Here is a 580-nt window from a genome sequence, read left to right as displayed (position 1 = left end):
AAGAAAAAAAAAAAAAAAAAAAAACCTGCCGTCAAGCCATTTCCAACTCATAGTGACCTCTCCTTGGGTTTCCTGGGCAGTATGTCTGTGGAAGTAGATTGCCCAATGAGGAGTGGCTGGTAGGTTTGAACCTTCAGCCTTCTGGTTAGCAGTCAGACGCCTTAGGCACTGTGCCACCAGAGCTCCAGGTTATAATTCAGGATCAGAAATGACTCAGGATAATTCTTCCATCAGGATAGTCTCTTCTCAGCAGTGCTTACAGGCATGTCTCTCTGGCCCTTGGCCTCTGGGCCCCATGGGCCCTGTGGACTCTTGGTTTCTCCTGTTTGAACAAGTGTTACAGACCTCCTTTAGCTCTGCTGATAAGTGCGTAGAGGCGCTCTGCTCTGGCAGTAAGCTCTGCCTGCAGGTGCTCAGCTTTCACTCTGTGAGTCAGCAAAATTAGCTCCACTAAGTGCCTAAGCTGCCAGAAAGGAGCTCAGCCAGCTCTGCCACCATTGGCCCTGGGGGAGAAAGGACTTGGTGATCTGCTCATGTAAAGGTTACAGCCTAGGAAACCCCATGAGTCAGTTCTACTCCT

This window comes from Orycteropus afer, unplaced genomic scaffold (genome assembly GCF_000298275.1).
Source record: "Orycteropus afer afer isolate SDZICR_OR568_19922 unplaced genomic scaffold, OryAfe1.0 scaffold00584, whole genome shotgun sequence".
NCBI classification, from domain to species: Eukaryota; Metazoa; Chordata; class Mammalia; order Tubulidentata; family Orycteropodidae; genus Orycteropus; species Orycteropus afer.
Note: the sequence above shows the minus strand (reverse complement) of the source record.